This window comes from Erithacus rubecula (assembly GCF_903797595.1).
Source record: "Erithacus rubecula genome assembly, contig: SUPER_Z_unloc_2, whole genome shotgun sequence".
NCBI classification, from domain to species: Eukaryota; Metazoa; Chordata; class Aves; order Passeriformes; family Muscicapidae; genus Erithacus; species Erithacus rubecula.
The window spans coordinates 5902666-5920208 of record NW_027635860.1 but is presented as its reverse complement, the minus strand read 5'-3'; positions in this window follow the sequence as shown (position 1 = coordinate 5920208).

The window sequence follows — 17543 nt, the reverse complement described above, 5'->3', positions numbered from 1 at the left end:
TGGTCTCCTGGTTTCTGTGGGCTTACTATCCCAAATACCACTGTGGACGCAGGTAGCAAGCCACAGGTGGCAAGCAGGACTGGCACGTGTATCGTATGGTAACTGCAGGTCTCAGTGTGGATTAATGGGCAGAACTGGGTTTTACACAACTTGCACAGATCCCAGGCTCAGTTCTTGCAACAGAAGGTGGTTGATTCAGTTTCTGGGTGGCTCTCTGTTCACAAACTGCCTGATTGCAGAAGGCTCTGTGTGTCTTTCTGACAACTAAGGCTGTGCTGATGACTTCTCATCCAAATAATGAAGTGGGCAAAAGTAGCCCCATCTTGCCTGAGTCATAGCTTATTCTTTTTTTCTAAAATTGCCTCTACACAATGTGAGCTGAAAAAAATCTAATTAGGGGATGGAAGGTTTTGTGGGCAGACTTTAGGAGCAGCATGATTCATTGTTATGAAGTAAATATGGAAGATAAGGTTAAAAAATAAACAGAAAAACAGAAAAAAACCCAAAAAACCAACAACCCAGAAAGCTATAAGAGCGTGATATTTAGATTTCTTCCAAGTCTCTCTGTTAAAACTCACACATTCATTACTGAAAATCTTTGTTGGGACTAATTTGTTTTTAGGAAAATCCTCAGTAGTAAATCTTTCAAGTGTAGCTCTTTGGCCAGATTGCTTTATGGTGATTTAGTATACTTTTATGTGAAAACAGCCTCAGTGTTTCTTGCCTCCATGTACTTGATTCCCAGAGCTGGTATCCCGGAACTCTAAAATTACTGTTCCAGTACCGGCTGAAAGTGAACACTGAGCTAAATTCTCAAGATCTAGACCTGGCAATTCACATCATTCCATGGGGATGTACAAGAATCCAGATTTGAATGTTTGGCAGGAAAGTCTCTAATTAACTTGTCTTTCAAGGAACACTGCAGAATATGGCCATAAACAATGTGTTTCATCCTTCCTTCTCTGTCTTGTCTTTTGCAATTCATGCAGCCTGCCAGCCTCACTACATGAGACTGTCTAAACCTTTGTTGACCTTCTCGCTAACTTTACACTGCCAACTACTATTTTCTTTTTCCTACTGTCTCAAAGTGAGACTTTAAAAAGTTTTCTGCTCCTAAAACTTCTCTGATGAGAGATTTTTGAGGATTCTGTTGAAGAACATCAGATTTTCAGCAATCCACTCATTTCTCTGGCATATTAATAAACTGAATGTGACTAAGAAAACTGGGAGCTTGATGCCACCAGGCTTTCTGTGGGGCTTGGTGGGTTCAAACATGATCATTGATAAGTCAGCATGGAGTGTGCAGTATAAAATAGAATACTGCATGCAAGACTAAAGCAATGATTCTTTTTATGTCCTGTCAATGAAAGTCCTCAGAACTAATTGTTTAAAATTATGCAGAGAACTGACAACAAAGAGCTTACAATGATTTCTTTCTGAATTTCTACACAAAAGAGGTTAGTCAGTGAGATTTGCTGAAATCATACACATCAACTAGGTGCAAAATACTAATATTTGAAAATCACGTGACACATGTATTTGCAATTAGCTACAAGATGCAAATATGGAATATTTGAAAAGTTGAAGTTTTCTTGGGGGTATGGTATAATATAACCCAGCTTCACATACCAGGCATTTAGTTAGGTTTTGGTGCAGGCACTGCCATCAGTGGGTGGAGGGATTTGTGCCTGTGCAGTGGTGCAGGCTGCTATCACACTTGGCTACTCAACCTGCTAATAGTTACAGAAATTAGGCACAGCACTTAGCAAACTCCAGTTCACCTGCAGGTTCCTATTTTGCTGGCCTTCACAGTAGGTGTACTCCCTGTGCCAGGATTCATAGATGTGATTGAGTGCTGTCTATTTTCACATGCAGGATAATTTGCTCTCTATCAGCCTACATGGGATATTGGAAGGGTTTTAAAAGTAAGTCCAAAGGAAACAGGGAGACTCAAGGAGTTAGATTGTGAATGCAGCACTACTGGAATAATTTAATTTCAGTACCCTTTCATAACACTTATTTTCTTGTCAGGGAATTCAAAAGAATTTAATCAACATGTAGAACACTAATGTGCTAATCAAGGAGTGAATGTGGAAAAGAGAATGCAGGAGTTGATTGTGAAAATATTTTTTCTCCAAGATCAACTTAATTAACTTATTTTTTTTCAGACCTATGCAAAAAATTAAAATAATTTTACAAAATCACCTTCAAAATTCATCTACTTTTAATAGTCTCTAATATTCCCATGTATTACAGGCTTGTAACTTCAACCTTATGAGGATGATTTGTTAACCTTGAAAGGAATTATAAATGTGTTTGACTCTTTAGCCACCATCTAAACCAACTTTTAAGGGTTTTTTAGCCCCTCTAAATATATCACTCTCTGAATTTCTTACTAGAAGGAATAAGAGAATTCACAATATAAAAACCCTCAAACATTAAATGATCCCAAAAAAATCACAAAACAAACGCCTATGGATTGATTTTCTTTTCCACACCATAGGTATGGTTTACACGTGTCTGTTTCTCAGTGGCCAAGTCATGTAAACATCTTCCACTTGCTCATTTTTCTGTCCTTTTAGTGGTGTCAGTTCAAGTGTTCATGGAACCATGAGATAAAGTAATCAGGTTACAAACATCCAGGTTAAGAACACTGTTTTGTTTTTGATTTTTTAAGGGTAATTTTCAACTTGACACAGTCATTGTCTCATTTCACTCATACAGTCCCACAAAGAGTAGTACCAGCATAACCTGTGCCAGATGGGGCCAGAGGGAGGAGGAGGAACCCCTCCAGATGCCAAGGGAAACACGTGTGCAGCCCATTGGCTCCCCTGCTCCCTGCCCACAGGAGCCGCTGGGGCAGGGCAAAGCAACTGCCTGCCATGAAGCAAACTTGGCTCCTTTTGAAGTCCCAGGGTGGTGTAAGAGCCAGTGGGGTTTCTTTAAATGAAACACACCCACAGGCACTGCTCATCTGCTGCTGTGTGCATTACATTCCAGAGCATTCACCTCTCCAAGCCCGCAAGTGACTGGAGGAGGATTTTTTAAAGCAGAAGGCCAACACAGAGGCCCATATCCAGAACTGAATGCTTTCCTGAATACTAAGTGCTATACATGGCAGTTGTTCATGGCAGCTACATTTTTATGCATTTGCAGGCTTAATATAGTAAGCATAATGTAAACATGCATCACTCTTTTGGCTCAGCGTTCATTCATGATTACTCTCATTGCAATTGTAGAGCTGCAAAGTGGTGCCTGGTTTTCTCTTACAGACACCTCCAGAGTAATTTCCTTAGGAAGTAAGCTCACTCTCCCCCATGGAAGGGCTTTCAGAAAACGGGGGAAATCCTTTCAATGCCAGCCACTGAAGGCTGGGCTAGAGTGCATGTGCTTATTTATTTATTTATTTTAAACTCCAAAGTATTTCTCTGTAACAACTTGTCAGCTAATGAGTTCTTTTTAAACGTGGCTCCTAAACAGTGTACACGGTATTGTTTTACTAATAGTTTCCAATTAATAGGCACTATAAAAATATAAACAGCAGGAATGGAAAAATCATTAAAAGAGTGACTTTTGGCTTCTTTCATTCAGGCAAAATAAATGGGTTATATTGCTGCTGTTATTACTGATACAAGACATAAAGCAGATTAAAACAACATATGTTTTCAATACTAAATGCTGACTTGAGATGTGCTTAGATGCAGGCTCAAAACAGAAAAAATATATTGCTGTCAAATTGTGAAAAGGGCTGCTTATTTAACAACCCTGTTCCTGTACATCACAAAAAAACAGTGGACACCATAACCCAAGGACTATGCAAACTATGATCAACGATCTGCAGGAGATGTGCAACTTAAGTTGTAAAGACTGAAGCAGTCATTCCAATCCTCAAAATATTTTGGCTCCATCTGTGCCATCTTATTTAAGTAAACTTTTCCCTCAAAGCAGGAGCAAGCAGTGCTGTGCCTCCTAAGGAGCATTTATTTACACAGTGATGTATATCCACAGTCACCAGGCAGGGTGAATGTCTGATTCAGACCAGCATTTAGCTACTGAGTCACTTGCACACAAACTGCACTGCTCAATGTGTTTTATCTCTACCAGTGTAGCCTGAGAGGTTATAAGGCACACTGGTGTCTTTCATGACGGGTTCAGGGTCTCTGGGTTATGCTAAGGGGGTTGAGTCCATAGAATAGACACTGGTCTACAGTCCACAGAATGCCAGCTCATATATGCACTAAGGCCAGCAGGAAGTCTTAGAGAGTTAACCCAAGTGAAGGTACACTGATGTTGGATGTGATTTGGCAACCATATGGAGTTCATATGAATTGTCTCAAAGAAGAAGCTTCAAAAGAGTGAATTTAGGAGAATATTATTCCGAGTTTTAAAACCACAGTAGAGCTAGTGAAGTCAGAACAATACAAATAACACATAACCAAATGTGTCTTCTTCCCACTCTCCCAAATCATATGCCTTACAAAATGCTGGCAATCTCAAGGACAGAAAAAACAAACTAAACCACTTGAAATGCTGCTTATAGAAACTGAAGGTTAACTCTTGTTCAGGTTGCTAACTCTTGTCTTGGTAGTAGCAAAACTGGACCTAAATTCAGGGGTTAAGTTTCCAATGAAAATATCAAAAGAGAAGATGTAATGAAATTTGCTCTCAGAAGAACATATAACTGGGGAAGAACTCTCCTGTCACTACTTCGTCCCACAGATAAATTCCTTATCTACAAATGGCAAGGGTGAAGAAAATGTAAAAGAAATTATGATTTCTCCTACTCCACAGCTCAGTAGGTTCTACCTACATTGCATAGATTATAAACTGATTCCAGGCCCTGAGTCTTCCATCCTTGCTCATGTCAAATCTTTTCTTGTCCATGATCACTTCCTGCTGCCTACATCTCACTAACAGTGTGTTGTTGGCTAGCTGTTGCTAGCATTCACCCATAAAATAAAGTCCATTCAATGTTTGCAGGCAGGTTAAAACAGGAATAAAAGGAGGTTTTTTTTAAGTAAAAAACTTTTCCATTCTTTTCCTCCTTTTGTCTTACAGACAATGAGCCATTATTGATCTTATTGGAATCTGTGATCCTAGCTGATGAGGATGTGCATGCATAACTGCATCTTCAATATGCAGAGTTTGAAGTTTCTCAAGGCAAGGCATCCCAGCCAGTGAGCACCCCAGCCCGTGGCTATGGCCTTAGTCTGCACACATCTATCAATCAGGTTTTGCATCCCCTGCTTTTAATGGGGAAAAGATGGAAAAGATGAACTTCATAATCCCTTTCTAAGTGCTTATGCAGAACAGAGGATTGACATAATTTTAAACTTGCAGCTATACAAGTCTGCAAGCTGTACAGATCATGACTTTGTAGCAGTGTGCTAGGCAAATGTCTAATTTGCAATGAGAAAAAGTACTTTAGAATGAAAAAGCTATTAGCAATGATTCCTTTTATCCCTGGAAGGATACTTTGAGAGAAGAAAATCAGTGTTACCATTAAACATCTCGAATTTTCAAGACTAAAAACTCATGGATGTCAAGTAGGTCAGGTTTATGTTCATGTTCCTAAAAGCTCATATATTAGGTTTTATTTAGCTACATTTTTGGTCACAGACATTTTAACCTAAGTTATTCAGGCACAATCTAGCTTTGACACAGTAAACTGAATAAAATATAAATGATATTTACGTAAATATATAGATAAATATGTATGTATGTATAAAAGTAATAGCAAACAAGAGTAAATCTGGCCCTCAGAAAAATTAATTGTATGAATATAAAACAATAAACACATTAATTTATAATATGACCCATAACTCTTTTGAAGCTCAAGCCTTGTAAACATGTATGTTTTTAATTACTTATTTTTTAAACATTTGTTAATTAAATTAATGAATTAATTACTTTCATGTTGTATTTTTAAAGATTTTGATTTATAGAAATATGTTTCCTTGCAAGCCTCTGCAGTCTTAAAGCAGAATGAAAAAAATATGGTACCATTTTAAAATAATAAACTACAGTGAGGAAGTAGAACAGCGCTTGTAGAGCAGCAGCATTTCAGTGTGAAACTGCCAACACATTTACTGCCTAATGCCTATATTTAATTAAACCAGTCTGTGAGCACAACAAAGAATGCAACTTCCATGTTTTTGAAGATGGTCCAGTGTGCATTCCACATGGACTCTGTGTGTGGTCTTTTCATGGTCAGAAAACAATATTCTTCTCATGTCCCATGTTTTCTGTGGTAATCTTAGTTGGCTGTGTTCTCCATCCAAGTGCTGAACAGTCATTCTCTTGCAGATTCACAATGAAGTCCTACAGTGTCCAGCACCACACGTAACAAACGTTTTGCTCTTGGTATTAGGCTGTAACCAACTGTGAAGGCTTGTCATATCCACCCTTTAATGTTATGGGTTTTACTTTGGTTTGAGTGGAAAAGTGGTGTTATTAATGAGTTACATCTTTTTGTATGTGCTCTAAACTGCATATTTTTGCTAAGCCATAAGGTTCACTCATTAGCTCTTTCAGTTTGGTTGTGAAAACACTGGTTATGAGAATAGTTGAAGAGGCCTAACAGAAGTTTCTGCAGCATCAAAGAAAGAACTGAAGAATTTAGGAACATTGTTAATCTAAGCAAAATTTTCCACAGTACTTATGAACCAGGAATCTGAAAACAGGCTGAGTAATATTTTGGAAGACTGGTAACTCATAAGTGATACAATTTTTTTTTTTAAATCAGCTTACTTATCTATTTGTTTCTTGAGTGATGTTTGTGTATTGCAACACTTAATAGTATCTTCAGATGCACTTTGAAGTTTCAGTGAAAAGTCCCATGGTTGGGCAAGGGCTCTCAACCACACCCTGTCTTTAATAGAGAATTCGATTTTCTTTAAAAGGAGTTAAGGAGTAAAAGGAGTTCTGCAAGCAGAAATGGCTTTTAACAGAACACAGAACACAGACTGACAGCTATGTGTTTCTGATGCCATTAGGAGGCCTGAATCTCCATTGCACACAAGCTTGGCTAATACCCTGGTTTCAGTCATGTCTCCCATCCACAGAGAGAGAAGAGTGGAAGAATGGAAAGATATTTGAAGATGCAGCCCTGGCCTTTCTGGACAGTCAAGACAGAGAGTGATAGCTGGGTATTCATAGCTCTGGAGAGTGGTTCATCACTGATTCATACAAGCTGTTCCCTTCAATGAAACAGGAAGAAACCAGTACAATAGAGGTTTTGCAGAGTGAAGAAACAGGGAAGGACTTAGCATCATAAGGCAATAAATTATTGCTATTATGAAAGATGTTATGAAACAGTCTGTGGTTCTAAGATTAATTTTAATTCAAGCTTCAGAGCAGTTGCCAGTTGCTGACACTAAACCATCCTTCTCTCAGTTACAAAATGGGGAACAAGCAGAGAAAAAAATACTCTTCTACAGACAACTGCTCTCCTGCTTACTTATACCACTACCTCACTGAGATTCAGGGCTACACTCTGCAAAGGCTCTTCAGACTCCTTGCACCAAGGGTGGACACTACATATTCCAGATAACATGGATTTTTCATATTTAACCATATGTAGTGGTTCATTCCCAATCCAACATGAAAAGTTAACAGGATGCAGCTTCTTCTGCTACTTTTGTGGCAGATGGATATTAGTCTAGGTTTTCAGTCACAGCAACAACAGAGGAATATTGTAATGTGGGGTTTCTTCACTACGTGTTTGTCTGTAGTCCAAATTGCAGTTATAGTATGGCTGAATTTGTGAAACTAATACACTTGTGCACTCTCACATGACAAAAAAGATAGGTAAACTGCCTTTAAATTAGGCTGAAAGCTATTTTTGACCATGTCTAACCACCAACACACTCAAAGGTACTTTTATAAATGGAACAGTTGTTAATTTAATTTCTCATCCTCTGATATGATGAACTTCCCTCTGTTCCTAATTGCAGTCTTAGTTTTAGCCCTTCTTAGTTAATCTCTCCTTTTAGACAGAAGCAATTTTTGGTGTAAATTATGCCTTGATAATGCTTTTCAACCATTTTTGGTATCCAAAGCAAACTACTTTTAAATATTGCAGCAGCCTTCAAAGACTACTACATAATGACAACTGTGGCTGTCTCATCTTGTAACTGTTCCATGTCTTTTGTCCCTCCCCCAAATTATTTTGGATAGGGAAACAATAGAATGAGCCATTCTCCATACGCAGCATTTTGTTGCCAGAGTGAAACAGTCTAAGGAGTAACATTCTTGCTAGATAAATATGCTTGTGGCTACACAGACCAGGGAATAAACAGGATGAAGTTGTGAGCCTTACTATTTTGTTTGCTAACCACCAACAAGGCAAATCTGTTCTACAGGAGGGTCATGTAGGAATGAAAATATGATTTGTTGTGAATGTTCAGAGAAGCAGGCAGTTGGTATGCAGTTGTAATGGTTGCTGAGTACAAACTAGGAGAAAATGCTGTTTTGTACCTATATGCATTCTTGACATGAGATGAGGGATCAGGCAGTGACATTTCACAGGACTGCTTTCACAGACTGCTCAAAGGGAGAAAAGGGAGAAACCCAGAGAAAGCAATTTTTCCAGAGAACCAAATCCTCATTGCTACCTATTACATCCCAGCAGACCCCTTAGAAAAACAGCTAGGGAGGAAAATGATGGCTGTAATCTGCTGAATAATAATGGAAAGACCTGTTACTCTCCTGGAGGTCCTGAATGTTGTGGTTTAGGAATGGTATTTTCAAATTTAGGACTCTGGCTTGAGAGAAAACCAGGAGCTGCTCCCCTCCCTGCTTTGGCAAGAGAGAAAATAGGCAGAGATTACAGGTCGAGATAAGAACAATTTACTGGAAACAGCAAAGGGGTAGGAAAGTTAACAGTAACAGCAATGTGGTAATAACACAATACTAGTGACAAAAGTGTTCAAGAGAGGGTGATTTACATTCCAAATGCAAAGCCTAGGACAATGAAAAACAATGGTAGAAAGGCCCTCTGGCCACCACACTTTTTTCTTGACCACAAGCCACCTGGAAGCAAGTGTCTCATACTTCTTTCCCCAACAATGAACTGCGGTGGTATAGACAAACAACCCAGATGCATCGACACACCTGTGTGGCTCCAGGCTCCCCTTCCTCACTGCTACTGTGAAAAATTAACTTTGTCCAGGCTGAAAACCAGGTCATTATACACCCTTTATTCTACGCCATACATGTCCTGCCCAGACCCAGACCTTTCAAACATTTTAGATGGATAGATAGATAGATAGATAGATAGATAGATAGATAGATAGGCAGACATACATACATACATACATACGTGTTTAAGAACAGGTGTCTTTCCTGTAGTCAAGGGCCATCCCTCCAAGCTGTCTGTTGAGTTAATTTAGTCCATAATGTGGGTTCTGTCCATCCTAGATATCCTCCAGGGCAGGAGGGCTGGTGTGCTGTGGGGGTTGCAGTCTGCATCAGGAGCTCATGGCTGCTGGAGCAGTCCATACTCGTTGTTCATGGCAGCTCTGGCACACACTGGCAGTGTCATTCAGCAACCATTATCATGCAGTTCAGCATTACAGACTCTTCTCACCCCCAAATCAAATCCTCTTGAAGTACACATCACATTTCCTGGTCCCTCTGCATCACCCACCAAATGTGCTCAGGTCCTTGAGCAAAAGTAATCCCAAGCATGTGTTTGCCTTTGCTTGAGACAGGACTAATCCAAACTGTATTCCCTAAAACTTTTCTTGTATGCATTATGGGGACTTTATCCCTTTCTATAGTACAGGGGATTTTGACTGGGCAGGAACATCTCTACTGGTACAGACTGGGTTGTTTACTAAACCAGGCAGCCCTAGCTAAATGCAGAGAGCCCAGTGTTTGACTGTCCCACCACCCATTGCTTCCAGTTTGGTTTTTAACAGTCCATTGTCCTGTTCAGTCTTCCCAGAGGCTGGTGAGTGATAGGGAATGTAATACAGCCACTTGATGCTGTTCCCTGGCCTGGTAGTCCAGGAGATTGTTTTGGAAACGAGTCTTGTTGTCTGCCTCAGTTCTCTCCAGGGTGCCAGGTCACACAGGACTTGCTCTCCAAGGCCCAGGGTGGTGTTCCAGGCAGTGGTGTGAGGCACAGGATACTTCTCCACAGTCCAGTGGTCATTTCCAAGAGCAGGTAGCTCTTGCCTAGGCAGGGCTGCAGGAGTGTGAGGTAACCCACCTGCCAGGCCTCCCCTTATTTCTACTTTGACCATCGTCCACCACACCACAGAGGCGAGTAAAGCCTCAACTGCTTGATCCCAGCTCATGTTCCACAGTTATGGACAGCCTGGGATACAGAGTCCATGGGCAAGCTCATCCCTCGATCACAAGCCCATCTGGGTGTTGCATCTCTTCCCTGATGACTGGAGGTGTCATGGGCCCACCAAGTCAGAAATAATTCACCCTTATGTTGCCAGTCCAGACTCTCCTGGGACATTTTAATCCTGGCAGCTTGATCCACCCATCCATTCTTGCAATGTTCTTCAGCTCTTGGGCACATTTGCATTTCATGATGCACTCTTACAGCCAACTTCTCTGCCCAGGCAGTGACATCTTGCCACAGTTCAGCAGCTCAGGTGGGTTTGTCTCTGCTCTCCCAAGTGGTCTTTTTCCATCATTCCAGCCACCTCCACAGAGCATTTGCCACCATCCACAAGTCACCACAGAGGTAGAGTGTTGGCATTTCTCTCATTCAGTGATATAAAGCCAGCTTGGGCAAGATTTCAGCTCTGCACATGAGTTGATCCACCTTGTCACTCAGTTGCTTCTGTGACTCAGCACAGGGCTCCATGCAGCTGCTTTAGGTTTTCAATGTATCCCTACAATATGGCAGGAGCTGTCAGTGAAGAAAAGGTATTGCTTTCCATTTTCAGGGAGCTGGCTGTGTAGTGGGAGTTCCTTAGCATGTCACCTTTTTTTCCTCCTTCTCAGAAAATGGTTTGAAATGTTCACCTTCAGGCCAGTTAGTGATGACTTGCAAGGTCCCTGGGTGACTTGAGTTTTCTATTCGAACTTGTTGTGTGATCAGAGTGATCCACTTACTTCCCATCAGTGTAATGATATGTGAAGGGTATTTTCTCTTTGAACATCCAGCATAGTGCTGGAAGTCAGGATGCCAGGAGGAACTGTACTTGGGTATCAATCACTTCTGGAGGAGATCAAACCTCTTCATAAACTCTCTCTTCTTCTGTTGGGGTGCAGCAAGCCTTGGATCCTTTGTATCCCCAGCTGCAGAATCCTGGGAGTTGTTCTCAAGTCTCCCTGGGTAATTTTTCTAGAGGTTCCAGGAAGGACCATGCTCCCTTGTATGCAGTATAAAGAATATGTCCTATCCTGACTGGGCCAGGGGTTATCGTTCTTCTTCTGTTTCAAGTGACAGAGAGGGTTTACAACATGACTGTAATCTGAAAACACATCCTCCAAAACATGTTGTGCCTAGGAAAGCCTGCATTTCCTTCTTCCTGGTTGGTAGGGACATAGCTGCTATTTTGTTGACTATATCAACTGGAATCTGACAATGTACAACTTCCCACTTTACTCTGAAAACTGCATTTCCTGATCAGGTCACTTGACCTAACTTTGCTTTATGGCAAAACTAGCCCTCTGGATTATTTTCTCCTCTTTCTCAAAAACTTCCTCTGCTCTGTTGCCCCATACTGTGATGCCATCACTGTACTGCAAGTGTTCTGGAGCCTTACCCTTTTTCAGTGCAGTCTGGATCAATCCATGGCAAATAGTGGGGCTGTGTTCCCACCCCTGGGGCAGTCAGTTCCAAGTGCACACCCCTCCAGCTGAAAGCAAACTGTGGCCTGGCTAAACCTCTGCTGCTAAAGGAATGGAGAAAAGCACATTAGCAGTGTCAGTGGTGGCACCTCTTTGCTTCCAGTCCCTACTGAAGTTCCAGCCCATCCAGCACAGCAGCGCTCAGACGTGACGTGGCTGCATTCAGGCCACTGTCAGTTTCCATTCTCCACTGGAGAATTACACATTCCATTGCACACTGGCCATGTAGGGCTGTTAAAGGGCGAGTGCTGGCCACTCCCTGGACTCCAGCCCACAAATCATCTCATGGGTGGGGACCACAGAGTCCCAGCTGGTGCAGATTGACAATGGTGCAGTGATGTGGTAGCAGTCGGTACCACAACACCAAAGTACCACATCAGTACTTTGACCCTCAACAGCCCCACAGCAGGGTCCTCTCAGAGATCAGGCAAGGTATTCAGCTGCCTAATTTCTTCAGTCTCCATAGCATCCATCCCAAAATGCAAGAAATCCCAGCATCAGAGCAGACAGCTGCTGCAATCACACTCAACTGAAAGCTGAAATCTATTCACATATCTCACAGCTCACTGAAAGAAATTGGGTGATTATCTCCAGCTCTGTGTCTTCCTCCTGTTTTGAGGACCCTGTTTTCTCTTCATCCCTCACTAAGTAAGCAGACCTGTTATTGGATTTCTTCTGTATAGGTGTGTCCACCACTGGCATGGATTGTTCCTCTGGTTCAGTTGCAGTTTGATGGTCACAGTGCCTGTTGGTTTGCTTTCCTCTCCTCCCCCTGAAGGCTCTGTTTTACAATAAGCAGTGTCCAACAAGTAGTAGCTGTGGCCCAACACACTGCAATATGTTGCCCTTGTCTGGAGTTGCCACAGCATTATCCATGAAAATATTCTATCACTTTAGCAGGGTACTGTAGTTGCTCAGGAGTGAACTTCCAAAGAACTAGAGCAGAAAATTTTCCCAAAACCTGGCCCATTTTCTCCAATGTGCCATGCCACTCATGATTATCCACCCTCAGGGCATATCTGTGAACGACCTGCCTAGAAACACCTTTTGTCACTCTGAACATGGTGTGAGGAGACCGTGCAGACCTGGAAACTAGAACATGCTTTCCTTAATGTCCAAATGGAATTCAAAATTCTCAAGAGCTTTGTTCTGCCTGAAGGAGGAAAAGGGGGTGAAAGGCTGTGGAAAGTTACCCTTCCCTATTCCCCCACAGGTTAGACACAATTATTAATGAATTTCTGGAGGTTTCACTCAAGGCCAGGGTAGGAGAGCAGCACAGAATACATATCCCAAATTACAAACAAATACAAATCCCACATACCATCATTACCCTTGATGTTATCCTATCATAGACTAATATGACACAGTATAGCAGCAAAGCAATCGTGGATAAAGAAAATGTGAAAGAGAGCACTGTGAGCAGCACATATGGGAACATGTGCTGGATTATGTTCCGCTCCCACATGAACATACAAGCAACATTGTGACCAGTGGTTCTGCGCATAATACAACAAATCCTTAGACCAAAATTGTTTCCAACCTGCTCTGGGAAGATCTGTTCTTACCTCAAACCTTTGTGAGCCACACTGAGCACCAATTAAGTCTGTCTGGTTTTATGCATGATATTCCCATATTTGGAACTACCACTAAAAGGAAAACCATGTGCTCCCCTCCTGGCCTTTAGTGAGGGAGGAAAAAGGCAGAGGTTACTGGCTGAAATAAGAACAATTTGCTGTAATCAGCAATGAGACAAGAAAGTGAACAGTAACAACAACATTACTAATAAAACTGTTCATAGACAGGGTGATTAACAGAATGCAAAATGCTCACTGAAGCTCAGAACAATGAAAACAATGGTGAACAGGCCCACGATGCCTTTTTCCTTATCTCAAGCCATGTCACCTTCCTCCTGGAAGTGAGAATCCTGTACAGGATTCTCACAGGAATCAGCTAGAGCTGTTTCCCATCTGGGTTTTCGTTCCAAAGACAGCCAGTGAGTACTGTGTGCTAACACTGCACTCAGATCCCAGGCTGGTGCAGAGTTAGCAGGCAAACGAGGTGTGCTCTGGGCAAGGTTTACCCTATGTACTCTACACTATGTACAGTCACTCCACATTTCAAGTTCCTGTGACAAATTTTGCACAGTAAAACAAAAAGACCCCATTCCCCTCCTCTTCAACAGAAGAAACACTACCTAATCGAAGAGCCAAATCCTCACTCACAGAACTGAGGACTCTGTTTGTGAAGTTCAGCAGACAAATTTTCCTCATTCCAGAAGCAATTTAACATACACATTGTAGTTGCAAATTAACAGCAGGTCTAACAATTCCTACCTGGAACTCTCTACACTGAAACATTTTTGGTTCAGATGTGCACTACTTGTATGTAATTTGACAGTTGTTTGGTAACTGATTCTGCACAGACAGTGAAGCATCCATTGGCATAACATTATGTTGTAAGGCCTCTGGAGAAAGAACCATCTTATTAAAGAGTGCTTCTATCATAACCTGTACAAGGGGTCCCCAAATTCTCTTTGAATTTCTAGATGCCATCAAAATATATCTGTAAGTGTGTGTGTATTATACTCATATAATTTATACAGTACACAAGGACTGGAAAACTAAGTAAAAGCCAGATTCCTTGCCTCTGTTTACATAGGGTGGGATTTTTGAAGAATGCTGTGTCTCTTTCTGGCATTTTATTCAAAAGGAATTATTTATTGGACAATGGATATATGAGAACAAGAATGGAAGAAGAGAGCTGGTTTTGAATAACATTCCTTTTCTGCCTACAATTATGCCCTGGGCAATGGCAAGGTCTCCAGATCTGCTGTAAGGATTGCAGAAAGACCTTTAGTCAAGAATTTGTGTGCATTCATAAACTGGCCATCATAAATTTCAGTTCAAGATGGAGCAACTTTCTTTACAAGTCCCTTAGACAACATCTGGGTGCATCCCTGATGCTAGCACAGCTCTGTGGAGATAAGAGAGAAAGAAAAGCTGGCTCATCACAGTCTCGATGTTCTTCACTGATTGACTGAATCTCTTTGGAGTCAGATTTTTGAGAACTAGATCTGTGTCCTGATCCTAAGGGACTACATATTAAGTTTTAAAGATGAATTTCCATGTAATGAAGATAATCAAATCTTTAAACTTGGAAGTGGTTATTTGAATGCTAAGATCTGAGGCATTAATAAAGAAAACAACAAACACACATTAACACTTATTTGACTATACAGACTCCTAGGAACAAAAGGTATTTCTCTTCCTAATTGATACATTTGTGTATATGCTTGTGTATATATGTATGTGTATATCTTCACGTGTATATGTGAAACATAAATGTATGTCTCTTTCAAATGGATGCAGCAAACCCAATGTATACAACAAACCTTTAAGCAACCCAAACCTCTTTTCTTTGGTCCAGCTTCCTGGCTCCTGTTTCAGCTCGGTGTCTGAGCCACAGCTGAAGGATGCTGCCATAGCTGTCAGAATGGCCAGTGTTTAACAAAGACTATCTTCAGCAGCGATTTCCCCTACACTAAATTGGAACGCATTATGTCAGGGGCCACCCTGGTTTTATTGAACTCAAAGCCTCTACAGGGACTGAAAGTGACTCTGAAGCCGTGATCATAAACCTTCTTTGTTGTGTATGTGCGTGTTAACATGTCATCTTTCGGGATAATCATCCAAATGTGGTGCCTATGGAGACGTGGCTGATTCAATACTTGTGCTCCCGGGTGGTCAGCCTGTAATTTAAAGATTCACTGGCCTCGTGAAGATAGCCACAAATGGAACAGCAACCGTAATTACAAGAGGCTGTTCCACTAATCCATGGTTAACAAATGTTAGTTAAAAGATAAATAAGCCTTATGCAAGCATTTCTCAGAGGTGTTTGAGACTCATGTTTTCATTTGTTCCCTCTTCTTTTGAGAGAGAGTACAAAAAAATAAAAAAAGATTTTGTAATCTAATTGTTTCAACAGTCAGAAATCACAGAACATCTTAGAACTATCTTTGAAAAAAACCACCAAACATTTCTTGTTATTTATGACTCTGAGAAACATTATAATTATTTTCCATACTGATTTTCTCTTATCTCTGTTGCTTGTTTAATTTTTAATCTTATTTCTTACCTGCTGGTTTTCAGAAGAGAACAGGAGGCTTTTAGAATTTAGCACCAAAAAAATAACAGAAGGACTTGTTTTTCCTTTGTAAAAAATGCAAGCATTGATACATTTTCAGTATACTTATCACATTTATTTTGCCACCTTTAGTCCAGAAAATCTTACTGATTTAGAAGTTCCAAAGTATAAACAGTTCTTCAAGATCGAATTGCATCCTTTTATTTTTTTTTTTTGGGTGACAAACTGCAGTCCAGCACTGGTTCAAATAAAGCAGGCCTGATTGCACAGCAATAAAGGAGTATAGGAGTTGCATTAGTGCAACAGCAGGCTAGTCATATAACTCTGCTGTAACCTATTTACTGGTAAAAATCTTTACAAGAGTCCTAAGCTGGTAGATGTTGCTGTCAGAAATTAGGAATTAAGATATATTCTTTTAATTTTTACATTGTTTAAAATAACTTTAGATGGACTGATTATCCATATAAATGTATAATCTTTTCTTAAATCCCACTAAGCTCTTGGCCTCATAGTCAATTGGTATTCTGCCATATCCCAACATTTCTCCCACCACCAAGGAACTATGCAGCTGTGCAGGAGAGGTAGAGAAGCAAAGATTCTTGCCCTTAAAAACATTTGAAAGCAAGTACAGAAGTGTAATTTATTGAATTAGACAGTTATTTAGGTCTTCCCTCTTAAACTTAAAAACAAATTAAAATGTTGATATGAGCTGTATGAGCTTAAGATAAGTCCAGTCAATACACTTTGTTTATTCCTAGCATGGAGAGAGACATCCTTAATGGAAAACTGTAGGAAAGTGTCATCTCACTACATGACATGCCACAGGTGGAAAATGTAGACAAAGCCTTGCGTACCAATATTCCTCCAGCAAGTTTGAGAAAATTCAGAGAAGTCTCTACTAACCAAAAATTTCTGTAATTACTTTTACTTAACTGTGGCAATGCTGTTTATTTGTAATATCTGAGCAAGAAAGGCTGTGAACAACACTGAGTAGGAGATGCTTGAGCCAAACACAGATAGAAAGTAAGGCAGTAGAGTGATATGTTGGAAAGGAGGGCAAAACATGCTGATACTTGTACAGTGGGGAAAGAGAAACAGGAAGGTTGTAAAGTGCTACAAAATCAGTACCTGTACTGAACAGGTGCCATTTTCCAGATAAATCTTGGAACACCTCCTCTGAGTTACTGGAGTGGAATTATGATTATGAAAAATGTTTTCTAAATTGTATGTAATTGTTACCAGTATTCACTGTTATTCATCTTAGCTGAATAGTCCTCCTCCTTTCCACCAAATCACTTGATGTGCTGGAAGAAACAGATAATATTTTCACCTTTCTTGATCTGGAAACCACGTGGATTTTTGTCTGCATATTTTATTTGGGTGGTAGGTGTGATATATTTCTCTGGAGATTAATGCTTGCTCAGTGACAATCACCTTTAGGCTGTGATATACCCTCCATGTTCTTCTCAAATCAAATGCAGTGGTATTTGAGAGCTTAGCTGTATGCTGTGAATTTCAGAGACATTTGTTCAATTTCTGGAGTTAAACATCAGCCTGTGAATTTTGTCTGGTTTTTTACC